The following is a 19,670-nucleotide window of genomic DNA, read 5'->3' as shown; positions in this document are numbered from 1 at the left end:
AGTTTAGTACCTGCTGATGATGTATATATTTGTTTACTTCATGTTGAGATTTTAGAACTTAGCTTGATTAAGGCAAGAATCAAAAACATTCCTTCTCAGGCATAGTTTTCCAATGAATTAATGAGGTATTCTGTTYTCTTCTGAATGTGTTAGTTTTCTCTGATGCTAAGGGTTGGGTACTGTAAGCTAAAATCAGTATGTAGTCACTGTTGCAAACCTGTAATAGCTTTATTCACTGAATATATCTTTCCATCCAGTGTTCACTTATTCTACAGTAACTCCATGAAGACCACACTTCCTTTATTGATTTAGAAGGTGATACGAAATACAGTAAAAACAAATGTGCTGAAATCAATGTGATGATTACTGCACCTTCTCCGTATCTTATGGCTTTTTACCTTGTCAGAAAGGGAAATTAAGCAGGCTTGTTATGTTTTCTTTTCCTTTTTTGGACAAATCCATTTGGCATTTATTTGTTGATCTTTCTATTATTCCCTCTCAACTGAAAATCATAATCAGAGTCGGGGTGTTTTTGGTGTTTGGGGTTTTTTTTGTTTGTTTGTTTGTTTTTTTGTTTGTTTGTTTTTTTTTCCATATCTGGGGTTTTTCTGTTTCCATGTCTCTTTTTTGCTTTACATTCCCGGTTTCAGCGAAGTAAGAACAGTGCAGAGATGTCTCTATACTTCATTTTCCACTGCAGCCCCTGTTATTTAGTTATTCCATTATGTGGAGCATAGCACTACTTTATAGCCCTTTGAATAGCGCTCTCAGGTCAGTATTTGGCATAGGATGGGAGACGTGAGGAGCATTTTGCTGCTTCTGCTAAAGATTTAATTGCGTGGCTAAATAGACAATGTAGCCTTAGAGTATCCTTTTTTAAGGACAGTATTCTCATAGTTTTACTTTTAGTGTGGGGGGGAGGTTTTTTAATTTAAGGTTTTTTTAATCTGGAAAATGGTTTACAAATGTTAATGAACACCCAGTAAGGGATACACTTCCTCTCTTTTTTAAAGATGTGAATCCCAAGTGTAGAGCAGGACCGATTTGCTGATCCATTCATGTTCAACACCCATTGCAGTGCCTCAGGTTGCCTAAGGCATCTGCAGGAGCCTGGCAGATATGACACAGGGCTGAAGGAAAAGAGTTTTCTGGAGCAGGTGTTGGGTGATTGACAGGGAGCATTCATAAGAGTCTAAAATGACATTACATAGCTTTCCTTAAGCAATTAAATCCTTCTTTACTTTTCTTCCTTTTTCTATAGCTATGTGGAATTTCTTTGGTAAAGTCTGCAATGGAATTTAGGATATTTCTAGTTCTTCAGTGCCATACTCAAAATACGAGGTGGTCTCCACAATCCCGTCTGGATAGAGCTAGTTCTTGTAGCAGAAATACTCTCAGTCATGTTGTAGAAATATAAATTAATAATGGAAACGTTTTCCAGTGCTGAATAAAAAGCAAGCAGTAAGTGTCAAACCTTAATTAACAATGTGATGAGAAACTTCAGTTCAGGTGTGTGTTTTTAACAGAGTCTCTCTTCTTTGGTGCATTGCAGAAGTAAAAATGGAGACTGAGTTGTACAGGAGGATGAGGACAATCCAAAAAGTAAGTCAAAGATGACTACTCAGTTCTCTGTTCTGTAAAATAAAATCCATCTCCATATATATATAATTAGGAAAGCATTTAGCTTTCCTCAGCTCTTTGATTATGAGTGTAGCATATACGATCTATGGGCCACTCGTTTCAGGGCTGGACTAGATGATCTCCAGAGGTCACTTCCAACTTCACCAATTCTGTGATTCTATGATTCTATGTTTTGGGTTATCTGATTTCAAGTTGGACTGTTTAAGGCAAGTTGCAATAGGTAGATAATTCTCTCCCTTTCTCACTACTATGCCTATGCATAAACTTGCTCAAGATTGTATCCTGATGTTATCGTAGCCTTGATGGTGTGGGTGTGGGAAGAGATAGGTTTGTAGGGGAAAACTTTATCTCTTCTTAGACTGTCTCTGATAAAATCTGAAGAATCAGACCATCTATAGCAACACGAGAAGGGCTGGAAAGGATTTTTGGTCTCACAGACTTGTTTATAATCCCAGTAACACCAGTGGTTTAAGGAAAGCTTTAACCTTTCTTAGGGCTGCTGAGTGATTTTGAATATCTTTAGAACACTTACTCAGAGTACTGTGCACGTTTATGATGTAGCTGAGTTTCTTCTGTTTTGGGCAAGAAATACTGAGATGTTTTTCAGTAGTATTTTAGATAGCAAGCCTTAGAGGCAATCTTCTCTTTCTGACACAGTTATGTAAGACACTGGCAAATTTTAAAGATATAAGCTTTTAACTGTCTTGAACAGACCATTTCATATGGGGTAAGAACATCTACATCACAATTGTAATAACAAAACTTAATATAATTCTAAATTCAGTTTCACATTGGCTAACAAGTGGACTCATTAACAGATTGTGTGAAGTTTTCTATATATTGTTGTCAGCTTTAAATTATCTATTAACTCTCAAAATTGCTCCTCATTTTACTTTAACTATTAAGGGATGAGTATGTTTTTAACACTTGGGTTTTGAAATTATTGAGAACTCCAGTTTGTCAAACAGTCTTGATGTGTAGGTCTTTATTTATCATTTTTCTGTTACTTACATTAATGCCACTTTAATTTATACCTATGTTGCTTTGTCTGAAAAGTCTTCATAATTTTACAGACTCACTTTTTTAAGAGGCTTTCTATTATAAAAAAAAAAAAAAGTGATAAAGCATATGTCGGGCATATGCACTTCCTTCAGCATCATGTTTTCCACACAGTCTTAATAGCTATTGAGTCTCCACAAATACTCTTACTTCCAAGACCAGTTTTATGGCAATAAGTCGTCTTTGCTATGAAATTCTTGAAATGATTCATTAGGATGGTTGTGTCTCTTGAAAATTCTCTGAGAGTTCATAGTTAGAAATGCAAAAGTTCTTAACCAGTTTAGTTTTCTTCTCTGTGATACATGTTTCATAGCTCTAGTCAAGTTAGTTCTGAAAGTTATAATCAACTAATTGTCAGTATTTGTCCTGGCAAACTACTATTGCCCAGTGCCGTTTTCTATCCTGATTTCTGTCTTGGTTTTATAATAAATAAATACATACATTTTTTTTTTATTTAAGAATGCCATTCCATTACATTGGATGTATTTCTAGGTACCATACTAAAGTTAACTGAGTAGTGCCTAGTCAGGCAAAGAAGAAAAGCTGTAACACAGTGCAAGACAATGCTTTCTTATTTCTTAAGAGAGAGTAGCTCTTGCTTGAAACTGGTGCTGAAAACATTAAGGAAATTCCATATGAGAGTATTGGATGGCATGGTATGCACTGTAGGCTTTTTGTTGTAAAGAGTACTGATGAGAAAAGATAGCTTCTGAACAGCTTTTAGTATCTTCCTTTTGTACAGTGAGGAATATTCAGAGTTTGGCGATTCTCAGGATGCATACATTGGTCAACATTCATACTGCATCAACAGTTAGCTACTTTAATTATGTAGTCTGCGTTTCCAATTTGTATTTCTTCGAGTTTGTCATCAGAGATCATTTCAGAAATGACAGGATCTTATGTAGAAAAAAAATGCAAAATGAAGGCACAGTCTCTGATGTAGTTCATGATTTATTAAACTGCTAGGTATGCAAGGACAATTAAATTGTATTACCTCTGCTGTCAGTCTCTGGAAGGTGGCCAAACCTTCCGTAATCCCCGTGGCATTATGACAACTGAAAACGGCTGTTAAAATTGGACTTTTCTTTTTAATAGGAGTCAGATAAGAAAGGAAATCTTCATGCAGTCCATAATGAGTACTGTTCGTCTGGAATATCATATATACTGAGAAAAGGGTTCTGTGTATTTGCCAAAGCCTTCTGCACAGATGAGTTTAAAAAAAAAAAAAAAAAAAAACTCTGTGATATAGCAGAACTACTTGATCACCCTTGGTCTTAAAACTTCCACTTTTGTTAAATATTGCTGTTCTCTTTCCTTGATGTTTTCAGTTGGACCTCATGTATTGCACATAACTCCTTAGGTTGTTCTATATGGAGAAGAATGAATGAGTTATTTTTGTTTTGGCATCGGCAAGGTAGTTCAGGGGTTAACTTTAATAACCCGTCCTCCATGGGTAATTGAGGAATATCCAGGCTTTCTTAAAATATCCAGGCTTTGGAATCTTAGATGCCTGATCTTCTTTCAATACCTTTGGGAAACTTTCTTTTCTATCCAAGGTTATTAGTAGATTTATTTAGGCAGTCTGGTCCAACCTTTGCTGTGGAAAAGGGAACCTTGCATAGTTCTGGCCCGGCAGAGAGATCTCTATTTATACCATGCATTTTAATCAGGTGCTTTTCTTGCATAGTATAAACCTCACGGTTTTGGATCTTGTACTTCAAAATTATCCAAAATAGCTTTGGTTATATTTTTAAATACTGCTAATCATAATAGAGAATTTCTTCACTTAAAAGATAATCAGAGATTACCTTTTCTCTGTTAGATCTTAATGTGATTACATTGTGTCATGTCAAAATGCTCATTTTTCTTAATGTCTTAAAGAAACAGTAATATTGAGAACTATTCTATACATGCATGTGCATGCACAGACATTTTTAGAATTGGTGGAAGTCTCTGCTATCGTAAATGTATTGGAAATGTTGGTTGGCTATGTAAAGAGCATGGTGGTCTAATAAACTCACCAGATGAGGGGAAGTTTTAACTGGCAACTAAAATTCTTTTAACTTACGTACCTGTGGGAAGGCCACTTAATCATTTCTATTCTTCACTCTCTTATTTGTAAAGTGAGGGTACAATATCTACTTCAGAGTTTAGATACAATAATTCATACTAAAATTCTGAAACTTTCAAAGTACAAGCCTGATACCTGACCTCATGAGAAAGTCCACTCTTTGCACATATGTATAAGCAAATGGATTCCATGGAACCATTTTACCATTCAGTTTGGCAGGTTAAGGAAGTAAACGATGAAGAAGCTGTGCAGAGAAATGTAGCCAGCAATTGTTACGAAAGCCATTTTCCTCTTCAGATGTCTCTCTTTTCCCTCCCCGTCAGGATGGCAGAAAAGGAGGCAAACCAGCAAGAGGTCAGTGTTGCTGGATGTGCGTGAAGTGGCCATTAATGCAGGCGGTGTACTATTCAAAAAGAAACTTTTCATTTGACAGTGCAGTCTTCTAGATGACTTACAAAGATGAAACCACAACTTATTTTTTTATAAAGAGTACTTTTAATTTTTGTCAGATATGAAAGTACCTGCAAGTTTAACATGTGCTTTGCAAAGAGAAGAATGTGCTAAGTGTAGTTTTCAAATTTCCATTTAATGATGCATATGTTTATATTTTAATCAGTCTGTGTATGTTGGCTTCATATATGAAATTCTGGCATCCTCACAACACTGGGAAATTTGTGTGCACTTTTTAGGAGCACTCCTCTTGTCACATGAACAGGAGCTATATTGCTTTAGTGATCTCTGTTGGTCACTGTACTGCTCTTCATTGGGCTAAAGAATGGAATATTTATCAATTTTTTACCTTAAAAAAAAAAACACAATTTTTCATTTATCAGGGTTTTTTTAGGGGGTAATCTTACGGTTTACAGTGGTGCTTGCTGTGAAGTCTCTCTTAATTCTCTAGGGCAATGCATTCAAATGGGCACACACACACAGAGAATAGGGGAATGCAGGGTCTTAAATCTGCTGTTGTTTCTACCTGCATAGGCTGCAGTGATGTTGGTCTCTTGGTGCTGAAGAGTATCAGGCAGAAGCTGGGGTAATGATCTTAAACATATTTTTGTGGTGATTTAAGGTGAAAATATATCTTTTTCATTATATTAKTATTTTTGCATTGATAATACTTAACATGAAACTCTTTAGACTAACAAATCATCATTTGACATTGTTTAGATTGTATTTTCCCCTATCTGAGTCTAGCTTCTGTAGCTCAGGGTATGGGAATTCATATTCTGAAGGCCATAAATGACTCGCAACTGTTTCATACAGCCCTGTGTCACATTTCTTTATGTTAGTACTGAATAGTACTAACATACATGTTAACACACGACCTGCCAAATACGTTTAAAAGCTTTAGCCCTTAGCTAGAAAAAAAAAAGAGTTCCTGATGTTGCTGTGAACTGTTATATCACAGCCCATTTTCCCTTGTGAGGACACCAAGTCTTTGTGAGTAGCCTTAGCCATTGAGTCCCAAGTCAGTCCCATAAGGCAGCATGGTATGGACAGAGATAAGTCACTGTTCTAACAYTTGGTCTGTGAGAGGTGGAGGCTGTGCAGCCTATTTACTTTGAGCTCTGAAATCACCAATTCAACCTTGTGGTTTTACTTATCTATATGCATATATCCTACAGGGTTTCATTTTCTTTGGACTTTCTGATCCTTTATAGGAAAGGAAAAAATTCAAGATTAAAAAACAGTTCTACTTCAAACACCAAATTGTTACAGATCCTGGAAATGATGAACATGCCTGAAATGCACTCCTGCTTACTGTTCTGCACCCATTCTGTGAGACTGAAGTCTCTCTGGCCTTTCAGATGGGAATACTTTTTGCCTTTTTCCCCTTCAGTGAGGCTGCCATGTTGTAATGATAGAAATACATCTTCTCAAACAAGCAGCCTTCTTAGCTAACCAGCACAAGGACCAGACAAATGCTCAGGCTGGAAAATTAAAACCAGCTCTGAGTCGTAAGTAGGGCAATTGCTAAGTCAGTCTATGTCTGTGGTTCTTTCTAACTGATATTTGTATCCAAGATGCCTTACATACTTTCTGGGTGGGACAGGTTAGAATAAGCTGACCTTGTGTGAAACGAGCTATCTTCTGAATATGGATCCAACCTCCCAGTTAGAGAACAAAATGAAATACAGGATACAAAGAGGAAGTTCACAGCTTGATAAGTGTGTCTGTCACAAATTAATCACCAAAATCTGTATTACGGATTTAGATGTGTCCTTGAAACTTCAGTGTAACATAGAGGTTTAAATATCCCAGGTGGCTTTGAAGATCTCTTTAAGTTACCTTGCATGCAAGCACCTATCTAATTTAAAGCTTACCTTAAGAAATTTAGGAAATTATTTTAGTCCAGCTTTGGTGGTGGAGAGGGTGGACCGTAGGGAGAGTACTTTGGTGCCCCGTGTGAGCTCTCGTGGCTGGTGTACAGTAGAGCAAGGACAGAACCCAAGGATGCTTTCAACAGCTCCGTGGTTGACAAAGACACCAGAAGCCGTGTCACACTCCGCTCAGTGCAGTGCTCTGTCCAGTCGATTTAGTGTCATTGGAAAGCCAAATATATTCGTCTGAGCAAAGCACAGAGCAGGTGTACAGGTGCTGCTTCTGACACCCAATCTAGCTTATATCTGTGAATGCTGCTGTATTAAGTTATGCAAATACTCAAGTCCTGCCCCTCATTGCTCTATTTTACATGCGAAATGTCTGTATATTGCAAGAAAAATAGATTTATTATTAGGGTGATATTCTTAAAATTGTCCTTATCCCTATAACTCCCAAATAAAAGTGTAGCCTTATGTGACGGTTCTGTGTCAGTATTCTGTATTTTTGTTTGCCTATGAAGTGTAGTTACAACAGATAATACATACAATATACTTACACATGATATTGACCCAGGAAATCAGAACATCTTAAATTACATACGTTCAGTAACATCTTAACACTTTATTTTCCTACTGTTCTTAAGCAGTGCTGACTTTCCTCGGCGCGCTCACTAAGATCAACAGAATAAGTGTTTTCCTAATGGAAATTACTAGTTCAAACTTGTATTCAGTATGTTCATATGAAAAAGAATGTACTTTTGGATTCAAATTCAGGACCTTGCATTTTATTTATTTATTTTTTATTTCCTGATTTCAAAAAAATAAATCTCCTTTCTACTATGTATGCATAGAGGGGGAGATAATGGGCCAGATTATCTCGTTTACATTAGATAAAAATCTACAGAGATGATATTTAGAATTAACACTTAAAGCCTCATGGAAAATCTTGTAATTCAAAATACAATTTTTAAAAATCTTTGAATAGGGAAAGACGGTACAGATTTGGAGTTTAGAGGGCTGCATTCTGGTTCTACTCCTGATCTGTAAGCTTGTGCACGTTGCTTTGCATTTCCCTGCTCACTTCTCCACTCAGAGAAATGTATGCTTTATTTGCTCTGTGTAAAGCATTAAGATAAATGGTTCTAGTCTCGTGTGTAAAAGCTAAGAACTACTGTTTTTATGGATTTCAATAAGCTTGCTTAAAATCCCTTTTCCTCCTCACCCTCGTCTTCCCAAAGTATTCCCACAACAACATGTAGACTTTGTTTCTTTTCCAAGTGATGTGCTTGACTGATACTCTGTAGCTGTCTAAGATAGGACCACAACCACAGAAAGCTTCAAATAAAGAACACAGTTGTGCACTGTTTCTAATTCTGTTCTGTATATTCTTACAAAAAATATTCTTTACTCGTTTTACCTTACTGGGTGAGATTTTAGAAAATGTTGACATTGTGGACCTCTGTGGAGTACTTTACATTAATACTGGCTAATCTTACACATTGACCAACTGGGGCTTGCAACATGATGGACAGATGACTCTTTACTTATAGCCTGATGATGATCAGGGAAACATGATCTGTATCTCCAAAAACTTACTGTCAGGCTATCAATAAAGTACTCTAATACTGTCTTCAGAAGAGAAGACCTGACGTGCCAATACAGACTGCTGTCAGGGTTAGCAGTTMGGGTTGCCACGTTTGCCGCATAGCACGGTAAGTATGAATCTCTGCAGAGAGAAGTTCTTGGGCTGAAAGTCAGCCAGTGTTCAAAATGTGAGGAGTTGATTCAGACACTCATTAGACTATGTGGATGCAGTGTTCGAGAAGGAAAATGCGTTGACCTTGCACAGCTAAGTGGTGCAGAAGCAGTTTGGTTCAGTATAGTTAAATCACTACATTTAGAGGAAACAACTATCCAGTGAACATTCTTGCTTAGACACAGCTTAATACACTGATCTGTGGCTCAGTAACCTCCATTAACATTTATCAACGTCTGGCCAGAATCCCACAGATGGAACTGAGGAAGTAGATGATAGAAAAGGTAAAGTCCTTGGGCTTTTTGTTCTGTGCTGGTCCGTCACCCATGGTGATAATAATCAGATAGGTTCCTCTGATGGAGATTCTGTTCCTAGAAACCCAAAGTGAATGTGCTCTTTGACTATGGCTTCTGAGCACTGCTGTGTTTCAGTACAGGAGTCTTAAAAGCCTTGCAGCATGAAAACAAAATGTAAAAGCTACGTACATACTGAAGAAAGGATGGGACGAGGATTCCTTGCCTTTAGTTTTATCCTTTTTCTACGTGGATTTCTTTGTCTTTTGTCTGAGGCATTTGCTTTCTTGGCATCAGTCTCTTCCCTTCTCTGCTGTTAGCAGTGACATCCATCTTTTGCAAAACAGTAAAGTTTATCAAACCTCTTATGTTACTAAGAAGCTGTTCTTGCTGTATGATATCAGAGCCATCCTTGACCTTCCTAATACACACACCAACATTGAATTTGTTACAGAGTCCTTCAGGAAGTAGAATTTCCATCCTGTGGAAGAGTTTTCATATCTGACTTTCATGTTTTGCATTAGGGAGCTTGGGCTACTCACCCTAGGGCTGGCTGGCAGCCTGGCAGGAAGCTAGACAGACTGGCCTGCCGGCCAATCTTGTTGCCTTTTATAGAACATTTTGATGAAATCAGCACATTTCCATGCAATTGCTGTTTTGCAGTGTAAAATGATTCCATTTGAAGATTGCTTTTTGCAGCTCTGGTTTTATTCTGCAACTTCCTACTTCTGGAAAACTATTGACCAATTTTAATAATTAGTGTCGAATGCAAGACTTGCGTTCTCAAGAAGATAAGTACTCCAGGAGCAAAAGGATAGGGGGGAGGCCTGCTGCAGTCTGCTTTCTACTCTTCCTCTCTTCCCCCTCAACTGGTAATAATTTATTGAGTCTAATTGCAGTTAGCTCCCGTCACAGTGCCAGTCAGCGTTTGGTGGTCGAATCAAATGGGAACGTAGCAGTGTGCACCGTCTTTTTATGTTTTTCAGTTTTCAGGCCCCAAAAGAGTTCATCATTCAACTAAATATTTAGAGCCAAATCCTGTGAGGACACTTTAGCTTCTGAGGCAGTCTTCATGTAAAACATTTTTAAACAGTATTAGCATTTACTGGCTTACTTCTAGCATCTCATCTAAAACCCTCAAATCCACTGTTTCAGTTGAATTGAGTATCCAACACTTCAGAAAGATTAGACGTGTGTGAGACATTACTTCGTTTGACCTCCTTCTTTTCAATAAATGAATCCGTCTCTTTGGAAGATTCTTTGCATTCTGAAGCGCTTCGAGGTTTTGAATTTACAATGAACCACCAGTTCAGTGAAAATAATTTCAAGCAAGATTGTACCATGTTTAGTTAAGTAAGTGCTGTTTTCAGGAGAAACATTAATACAGTGTTGATTCTCAGGAGAGCTCGCGTTAGAGTGGCCTTTGAGTACGTCCAGGCTGTGGATCTGATGTTTACACACAGACTGTACACCTCATCAGTGTCATTTAAATGAGTTGGTCTTAAATGGAAGTCCATCCATTAGGGAAGTATATATTTGAAAATGCAGAAGACTTCATATGCTGTTTTTCTGTGGCTCTTGTCACTCCAGTATTTGCAGAGTTGCTGTAAGAAAGTTACCTGTGTAAATTACATCAGAAGCGAACCTACAAAATACAGACAGTGCTAACAGAAGAATAAATTCCCTTCATGTAATTAGTTTGCACAGGTTTGTTTTTTCTTGTGTATATATAACGTAACTTCACTGGAGCCTATCCAGATTCACAATAGAGTAAGTAAGTCCACAGAAATCAAAGGAGCTACAAGCTTGTAAAACTTGTACAATAGGAGAATTTAGCCTTTGTATCCAGAAGCTAAACTAGTTAAGCAAACATTTAATGTTGACTTGATTACTGAGTTTGATTTGACTTTGAGTGTAAAACTTATCACCAGCAAAGTGAAACATATCCTTTCTTTTAATATGTTTAGTTTTCTCTTTAAAAAGCATGTGTTCCACTTGCTACTTTTTTTCAGAAGGTAACTATTTTAACTCACTCTGTGCTTAATTTACTTTCTCTACTTCTGTTCTCGTGCTCAAAAAATATAGGGAACTAGAGGTCAGATAACAGCCGTTACTTGCATAAAACTCCTGTAGAGATTCAAGAGGAGTTGCAGCCTATGGGAGTCAGCTCTGCAAACTGTTTTTTCCATACCCGAGAAACATGAGTCAGATTTTGCGAAGTGAGTCAAATCTATCCTCAGATTCATTTGAAGACACTGTAAGGGATATATAATTTGAAACAGTATTATGCATAGAAATAGCTTATTAAGCTAATTTAGTTTACAGTATTAAACTAGTTTAGTTTACAGTATACTCTCTCTGAGTGGAAAAGGAGTTGAATGGATCCCTTTCCAGAAGCAAAAGGGAAATGTGGAAGAAATGGCAATTTAGGTGTAGCTCAGTCCTCAGAAACACTGCATGGTTTATTTGCAGACTGCATACCCTTTTGGGGAAAATACAGAAATAGTTTCCTTTTTTCACTATAGTTGTGGGGACTGCGAGGGCCTGAGAGATTGTTAACTAAAGCAGGTTTATCCTTGGTGATGTTGCTAAACTGTGGGCTTTAGTCTGACAGCAGTTCAGTGCAGGGCTTTCAAAATACACCAAAAGCACAGGCCTACCCTTCCTTTGACATACGCACCGAGGACTAAACATCTGCCCTCTCCCACAAGAAGGACAATATCTTCCTAACATCATTTTTTAAATAAACTCATCTCCCTTTGCTTTGCATTCCTTCCCTTTATCGCACCTGGGCAGTGTTCTGGTGCATTAAACTGTCCTCTTCCGCCAGATATGTCGGAGTGCAATCCTTTAACAGGATGTGACTCTTGCATGTTTTGCTGGCTGTGTCATGCAGAAACACTCCCTTTCCTCTAAAGGAATTAAATGACAATTAAACTTCGAAGCACAGTAGCCTTCTAAGTCTTAGTTTCCCCTCCCCTTCTCTGTTCCTACGTTTAACCCCAGCTTTGAGAAGTTAGTCTCTCTAGATAGTGAATTTAGAGCAGGAAACTAATTTAATGCCTCCATTCTTAAGCATCGGTCTTCGACTGGCTGCAGTCAACATCCTAATATTGTATTCAGAAGAGTGACTAATACCTCCTGTCTGGCTTACATCTTGAATGAACTAGTAGACAGCCATGAGTTTATTTTTTCCTATTTCTCTGTGTAATCAGCCCAGAAAGAATTTTTAAGATTTTCTTCTCCAATTTTTGGTGGAGACTCTGAGGAAATGACAGTGGAATTCAAATGCAGCAGTTCAGGGAATATATTTGCCATTACGTATTTCTAGTACAAAGATGGAAGTGGCAGCATCAGATATGTAGTTCCCTGACTGATAAGTACGATCCCTAGCAAGAGTCTTGCTACTTCTAATTTTGCCTRTAAATCAAACAGCTCTGTTATCTCCACTCTGAACAAAGAACATTGTGTTTTTAGAAATGTGCATTTTTCTTAGGTTATTCAGGTTTTTCATAACCTTTTCTAAAGGTCTTTGTGCTTCAACAAGTGGTGCCTGTAGAAGGCTGAGATTCAGGAATCTTAACAGAAATTATTTCATTTTTTTCTTTACCTAGTGTAAGTTTCTGCCAAAATTTTGTGAAATGTGTATTTTGAAAGTGCTCAAAAAGTGCTGCATGAGAAAAAGCATTTTTAATAAGCCTAAGTCTTAGTGTATCTGCACAGAATGTACGTGGTGTCAGCGCTGCTGTTTGTTGCATGTCCTGCTCAAACAAGACTTCTCACTTCTTACTCCTTTTCTATCCAGTTCCTCACTTGAATTTCTTTTGTACAGACATACGATTCCATTACCCTTCTGCATCTCCAAGTCTTCCAATAACTAAAAGGTTAATCAGCAAGAGACTATAAGAGCAACAAATTTGAGATTTTTGAAACTAAGATTTTTTTCCAGAAACCAATATATTCCAGAGAAAGTACCTTGTGCCCAGAGCAATTAAAAACTTTGCTTCACTGTGATGCTCACCTGCAAAGCTGTTTCTCTCCTTGATGTTCATGTAAGTTCACATTTTTAAGGAATTTAACAAGATTCACGGTTGGCAATTGCCTCTTTCTGACAGTTAAGAACATAATTTTAATTAGACTTAATTTTGGGGCACCTGTGGTTGACTAAGATACAGTCCTGATAGACACTAACTCACCAGTAAACTAGTTGCTGTTGAAGAGTCTCTCGGAAAGTGATTCCTACGTATCTGACTGCTATATCCTATTCACTGTACATGGTTAAGGATCCTTGAGTTCCTACCGTGAAAGTAGGTTTATAATTAAACATTCCTTTTTGCTTAAGATTTYTCACTTTCTGCACTGTACTACAGACAGTTACTATTCTTTTGAAATTATTTTGCTTTGTCTTAAATCTTTCTTGGGGTTGTTGTCACATACGCTGGAGATAGATCTAACACCTTTGAAGTACAGGAAAACACCTGAAGATCTTGTGTTTAAAGGATATCTAAAAACACTTTACAAACTGCCAGCCACATTTTCAGCTACATGTGTTATCTGTCAGCTGTTCGCATTAGTACCCATGAAGGAAGTGTTCCCTGGGTTCTCTTCAGACTGTGCCTTGCTGCTCAGATTTCTCCATGCAGAGTTTTATAATAATTTACTTTTTAACATTTTTTTTTACTTGTTCACTAAATGCYAGTGTAAAAAATACTTGATAATATCATAGAGACCTATGTATAAAATTAACCCAGTTGATTCCCAATCTGCTGCTGTATAATGTAAATAAACCRTAAGTTGCTTATGACTCTAACCTAATAAAATCAATTGTCATTTGTGTTTTTAATACGTGTACATGTAAATACATACGCTTATGTATGTATTTCGTGTTTGTCAAAAAAGAATAGAGTCCTTCACTATTCAAGAGATTCGCTATTTAAGTCCTTCACTTACTAAAAGTGAGCTTGTACCACAGAGCCTTTTTTTTTTTCCTCCTCTTTTCCTTTTTAGGTCAGATGATTCAGATTTTCCTCAGTGCTTTTAACCCCTTGCTGACTGAGCTAGCTTTTCTAGGGACAGCAATGCTCCTAGTCTGTTACTGAAAAAAAATTACTGCCTTTGATAGGATAGTGCTGTCTCACTTTGGTTCAGTTATTTTTTCTCTCAAATTCTCATTCCTTTGTTACTTTCCATTTTTCCTTAGCACTCAGGTAATACCCTGATAAAAATCCTTCTTCAGTTGTTCCTTCAGCTCTCCAGTTGCCCCTCCTAGCGTAGAGGTCTATACATAAGATACAGAAAAAGATGAACTGTATCTCACCTCATCTGTCTGCTTTCCATGAGAATCTAGACTTGCTTGCTGGGTCTGGGGCTGCTGTATTTTGTTCCCCCAATAATAAAGTGAGTGTACGCTTTGATCGCACAGGGTCACATTCTCGACTCGGACTTGCAAAGCTGCTGCAGTGGGATACAAACATAATTCAGGTTAGAGTGTCTGTATTCACTGTGCTCCAACCTAGTCACATCCAACGCCCGTAGAAGCTTCTGTTCCTGGAGAAGTGCTTTAGATGTCAGCAGTGATTCTGGCTTCCATATTACACCAATAGAACCTAAAAATGCAGCAGAGTCCAGTACTTCGAACAAACGGGCTGTGCTGAGTATCACAGTGTCACGCGACACTGAAATGGGGTGGTCTGGACAGTCCTACTCATTTAGATGAGCTGTTGTGCTGCATATATATATGTTTAACCATGCTTTATTGCACAGAACCCTTTTGAATTTTTCCATTATGAAACACTGACTTCATTGAATTCTGAAATGGCATAACTTCCTTTACGAAGCAGAAGAAATAGTTTCCAGTGCACTTACAGACTGTCCTGCCTTTAAATACTTGAGACAGATTTTAAAGCATTCATAGGAGATGAGAATATATAGACTGGCAGTAGGTGGCTGGATTGTTTGAAGGAAGAATTATTAGAGGAGACATGGCAGAGCTGTATTTAAAAATATTCTACAAAAAGATTCCTGTGATGCTTGTCCGGTATGGCAATTCTGTACCAAACTGACCTTTATTGAAACAATTGCTTCGTTCATAAAGTACAGGTTAAATTCTAATATAAAATTGCTCTATGTCTTTCCATGGACCAAATACTTTGTTTTGAACTGAGTAAATCTTCCTAAGTCAATGGAGTTGCACAAGATTTGCATCAGTATAAACGAAGGCTGAATTTGGCGCTTTATGTTCTGTGTTTTTTAGTCATGAGATAATCTTTCCATAAATCATGCACTTGAAAGGTTTTCTTGCTTCCTGCTTTTATCAGTCAGATAATATAAAATGCAGATGAACTGATCTTCTGATTTATAAGCATAAGCAGAACACCCCCTCTAAATTCCCATTTGTCACACCAACCCCATTTCCCTTATTTGAAAACAAGATAGCAAGAATGACAGACTTTGACTAACATAGCGGAGTTTTYTGGTCTCCTCCCTTTTTCATTTTGACCTGTACTTTGCTTTCGTTATAAAGTGAACATAGAAATTACCCGGTGGGAGTGGTGAAACTGCAGCAGAGAAACTAAAACTATTTGGATTCATCTGAAAGCTATTCATTTGCTTGCTCTTCTTTTTATTAACGGCTCGAAGCATGCAGTTTGTCTTGTTCTGACTACGTATCTTTCAACAAGAATGGAGGTAACTCTTTGTGTGTTTCTTTCCTTTTAATGGTGCTTTATTTTTATCAGAAATGCTGCCTGTATTTTTTTATCACAATTCATTATTTCGGCTACTTTAAATGTGTTTACACAGCTACACAGCAGTCTGATGGGCATGTTTTTATCTTGCTGTAAAACAGCGAGCTCCTTTTAAAATAGCTTMTTTTTTTTGATTGAGTAGAAGAAAATGAGGCTTTAGATTCTTAGCCAGGTTACGTAGGTGAAAATTAGAACTCTCTGCACAGAAGGTTGCAAAGCTGCTTCCAGCAAACATAAGCATATTTGCAACCAGAATGTAGTCTGTAGTGGGTTTTTGTTTTAATCATCCACACAGTACAGAGATGTTCACCTAGGATACTGGTATCACCAGCATTTTTTAGGTTTGGGAAAGTACATTACTGTAAACTGATGAGCAAGTTCTCCTCGCTATTTTCTCTGAAGAGATGAGATATTTTTAGTAGGTAATTTCAGAAGTGTAGGGCTTCCTGATAGTTTCATTGTTAATTCCTACAAACAGAAAGTGCAGGATCGGCAGCATTTAATTCTGAGAGGATGGTTCTCACAGAGCATGAAGTGTGTTTTTGGTCCCTCACTGCAAGTGCGCGTTGTTTTGGTTATGTGACAAATGGTTTGTTAACCCTGTTACGTTTGGCTAGTGTCTGAAGTAGGAGTCTTAAGAATGTCTCTTAAATATTGTAAAGTTAACTTTAGCCTCCTTATGGCTTTACAAGATCTTTGCACAGAGAAGRGGGAGGAAGGACAACTAGAAATCCTTTAGATCTTACTAAGTTTACTAGTAGATAGCCACGTTTGGAACTCTTCCAGAAATCCTTAATTCGATGTATTTCTCTATTTTTTGTGGGAAAGATTCCCCGTCCTCCCCATGTGAAGTCTTGATGCTAGGAAGTCTTCAGCATATCCAGCACTAACCATAAGCATGGCTACTGCAGGTTCTCAGAGTCAGAATGTTCTAGTTCCGGGTTCTGGATGGGTTCTGGGTGAGTTCTAGGTATGCTTCTGAGTGGCCGCCCAGTGTCTCCTAACATGCTGTGTGTATCTGCAACAGGCAAGAGGAAGCTGTGCTTTTATGGGAAAGGGCAAAATGATGAGTTTCAAAGAGACACAGTGAGAGAAAGACAGACTTTCTGGTTATGCTTCTTTGCTTTAAAGATGTTACTAAGTGTTTAATAATACTTGTAAACGTAGTTTCTAATGTTTGTATTAATTTTTATGGTTGAAATACGAGTCATTAGGTCTCTGAAAATTTAGATTTCTGAAGTGCTCAGAGTTCATTGTATGCTGCTCAGTGGAAGTTGTGTTTGTAGCAGTATTGAGCATGGAAAAATTGCATGAAAACCTCAAAGTTGAAATTCCAGGTCTCTGCTGTGATCTTGGGCATATCATTGCATTCTTCTGTGCTGCAGTTTCCCATCTGGAAAATTATGATTAAGTAATACTTACTTCTCTCCATTTTCTTCACACWATTTCAATTAAATTTAATTAATTGATTATCACCGTGTTGTGTTAAAAATACTCGATAAGAATTGAGAGTTATTATCAGCTAAGAATTCTCAATTCTCCTATGTGACTGTAAAAATCTGATGGTTTGTTATAATTAATGGTTAAGCTRTATTCCTGTAGTAGTTAATTCCAATTCCTTCCATGGAGTTGCAAGCAGGTTAGATCCTAAAATTAGGCTGGTTGAAGAATAGGGAGAATTTACATCCCTTATAGTCATTAACATCAGCTGAGTAAGATTTTTTAAATTAACAAATGCAGTAATGCACTATTGTATATTCTTGCATTTCTGTTACTATATTAATTGAAGCACTCAGTTAACTGAGCAACCAGTTGATCTGACCTCAGTAGGACTTGGACACTTTCAGTGTCCAGCCCAAGATGAAAAACCTCAAAGATGAGTTTGCCGTCATCAATGTTCTGTTAAATGATTTTGTGTGTGKGTGTGTGTATGTGTGTGTATATTTTCTTCTTTAAATGATTATTTCTCTGGACTTTACAAGTGACTTAGCTTTTTAAAGGYTAGGTTCTATTTCAACCTGTTTAACCAAAATTTGTAAATGTACTAACATATCTTTGCTACATGTTGTCTGAAGCTGACCAAGTAGAGATTCAATGTACTGCAGGTAAACAAGGTCATATTGTCCTTTCCTACTCTATTTTAGTTGTTTCTGCGAGCAATACATCAGTGAATTATATATTTATATATATATATATATACATATATATATATATATATATATATATATATTTTACTGGCAATCTCCCAGTAATTAAAAAAGAGAGAAATTGGCCTGCTTTTAAGGCAAAAAAAAAGTGGAGATAAGAAGGCTGGCCGGATAGACTTCTGCCCTTGTGTCTCTAACTGGCTTGCTAGGTCATGGCTGATAAATGAAGCTTCATGTGCTTCAGTTCTACTGTCAGTTAAAAGAGGTTAGTATTTGGAATTGCTCATGGGATCACAAATTCTTCAGTAATTCTAAAATCTTAAAAAAACCTTAGGTGCACAAATTTTTGCAGACGTTTTCCAGTGTTTCTGCGTCAATTGAGAGCAGCTTACACACATGAACTAAAATTTTGCAATAACAAATTGCACATGCATGCAAATAATCTACCTCTTTTTTTGTCCTTTCTTTCAACTCTCTCTCTTGAACCACAGCACACATCAAAGTATTATCAAAAGTTTGAGGGCAGGAATTTATATTTGGAGAACATTATCCATAGATGACTTCATGTTTGTTCCAGTCTTCCCTATTCTCAGGTTCTGGAAAGCTTTTGTCATTTTTTTCTGTTCAGATCCCTCCTTTGAATTGAAGCCATTTTGAAACAGAAAATTATTTTGAATTCTTYACTGAAAACTTTCAAAATTTATCTCCAGTTTAAATAAAACTCCTGTAACTCTCCTTTCTATACTGCAGAACACACAGAGAATGAAAATAAATAGAAACTGGCATGTTTCTTGTTTTGCATTTTTATTGATGTACATACTTGTTCATTTGTTTGTTAACTTGTAGAATTCCATGATCTTATAAAGTGGTTTGCGGTTTGGTTTGAATTGATGAGACTTTCTTGTTTTTCACATTTTAACCATTACTGGCTTTTTCATGTAGAAGAAACAATGCAGCAGCAGAACGGTAATTTTTTGAGAATCGCTATGAGATGCTGTGGTGCTCTCTGTCACTGTTTTTACAAGATTTTAATTGTTTCTTGTTGGAATTTTTTGGCATATTTTTATGAAGTGCTTCAGAGGCACATGATTCCTTTGTAACTGCATGCCCAGTTGCCAAAAGTATGCGAGCAAATTGGATGACAGACACATTCCAAAACATTTATTTTATTCGCAACTGATTTATAGGAGTGGCTACAGCACTTGTGGATTTTTCAGTATAATACATGGGTTGCTGCTTTGAAGAGTTCACCCTTTATATCCATTTACAGTTAAACATTGCATCTTCTCTGCTCTTAATATTAAAATTGAGACGAGATTGGCTAGTGTCACAAGTGCGAGACTGAGTTGCCGCACAGTGGACTAGGTTTGATCAGACCTGTGTGACTGCTGGAACATCGATTTGAGCATGGTGACATATTGACAGCTGTATTTTCTTCTGAAAAGCAGCATTGCGTGCTGTACACGCTGTAACAACAATGCTGCTCTGAAGCAAGAGGTCACATTGATCTACAGCGGAGTTTGCTGGTACTGAGATTTTTACTGAGGTCAGTAGTGAACTGAAACAACCTTTCCAGCATTTGCTTTTCCTCTTAACAGTGCCAGCGGAGGAGCTGGGAACGGCCTCCTGGAGT

At 37.3% G+C, this 19,670-nt stretch overlaps 1 long non-coding RNA gene across 1 annotated transcript in view; it reads left to right on the top strand.

Moving 5' to 3' along the window:
• The first annotated feature begins 15,531 nt into the window (after positions 1 to 15,531).
• The window catches only part of LOC146601885 (uncharacterized), a 46,289-nt gene continuing 42,150 nt past the window's right edge, over positions 15,532 to 19,670 (top strand). The window contains exon 1 of the long non-coding RNA XR_014895199.1: positions 15,532 to 15,831. This is a non-coding gene — a long non-coding RNA (uncharacterized LOC146601885). The remainder of the gene's footprint in view (positions 15,832 to 19,670) is intronic.

The sequence above is a fragment of the Rhea americana genome, unplaced genomic scaffold, assembly GCF_003343005.1.
Source record: "Rhea americana isolate MKP2758 unplaced genomic scaffold, rheAme1 scaffold_1, whole genome shotgun sequence".
In the NCBI taxonomy this organism is placed as follows: domain Eukaryota; kingdom Metazoa; phylum Chordata; class Aves; order Rheiformes; family Rheidae; genus Rhea; species Rhea americana.
This window is presented reverse-complemented; position numbering and strand designations above follow the sequence as displayed.